This window comes from Mastomys coucha, unplaced genomic scaffold, assembly GCF_008632895.1.
Source record: "Mastomys coucha isolate ucsf_1 unplaced genomic scaffold, UCSF_Mcou_1 pScaffold20, whole genome shotgun sequence".
NCBI classification, from domain to species: Eukaryota; Metazoa; Chordata; class Mammalia; order Rodentia; family Muridae; genus Mastomys; species Mastomys coucha.
In genome coordinates, this window is record NW_022196903.1 from 116412193 (window position 1) to 116413098 (window position 906).

The window sequence follows — 906 nt, forward strand, 5'->3', positions numbered from 1 at the left end:
TACCAAAAGGACATGTATGGTATGTACTCATTTACAAGTGGGTAATAGTCATAAAATATAGGTTATCATGCTACACCTCACAGACCCAAAGAAGCTAAATAAGAAGTAAGGCCCAAGAGAGGAAGCTTGAATCTCACTTAGAAGGGGGAATAAAATAGTCATAAGAGACAGATGGAGAGACTGATCTGGGAAGGAGGGGGAGAAAGGAGGGGATTGGGTGATTCAGGATCAGGTGTGAGGAAGGATTGGAGATATGGACATATGGCCATGAGAATGAATGGAAATCTGCAATGGTTGGAGGTGGGGAGGTGAGAGAGCATGTCCAGGATGAGACAGAAACCTGGGATAAGGTATGTGCTCAAGATCAATGGGGGTGACATTAGCTGTGACTAATGTCTGGAGGCATGGAACTTGAAGAAGACAACTCCTGTAGCCAGGCAAGATCTCCACCCAGTACATCTATAGAGGCACCAACCTACCCACAGGTATTTCAACCCAAAATTTATACTGTCTACAAGAAATGCTGGGATGGGGATGGAGCAGAGACTGAGGGAATGACCAGTCAATAACCAGCCAGACTTGAGAGCCATTCCATAGACAAGAACCAATCCATAACACTATTGATGATACTATGTTATGCTTGTAGATAGGAGCATGTCCTCTGAGAGACTCCACCCAGCAGCTGACTCAGACAGATACAGACACCCACAGCCAAGCATGGTGAGGAAGTGTGAATATGTGTTCACTTCTCGCAGTGACTCAGAACTCTAAATAGTTGAGCAGAGGATCCTCATGAAGGCCCAGTTAGCACGGAAACCCCCGCATAGAGGGATGGAATGTGGGCTGAAGTGTGATTGGCATTTGATTGCTTCTAGGAGAGGAATAGTCAGTTTGAATGGTATGACT

At 45.5% G+C, this 906-nt stretch overlaps 1 pseudogene; it reads left to right on the plus strand.

Annotated features, from left to right (window-relative positions):
- Nucleotides 1-318: 318 nt before the first annotated feature.
- LOC116099996 overlaps nucleotides 319-906 on the plus strand; it is a 2261-nt pseudogene continuing 1673 nt past the window's right edge.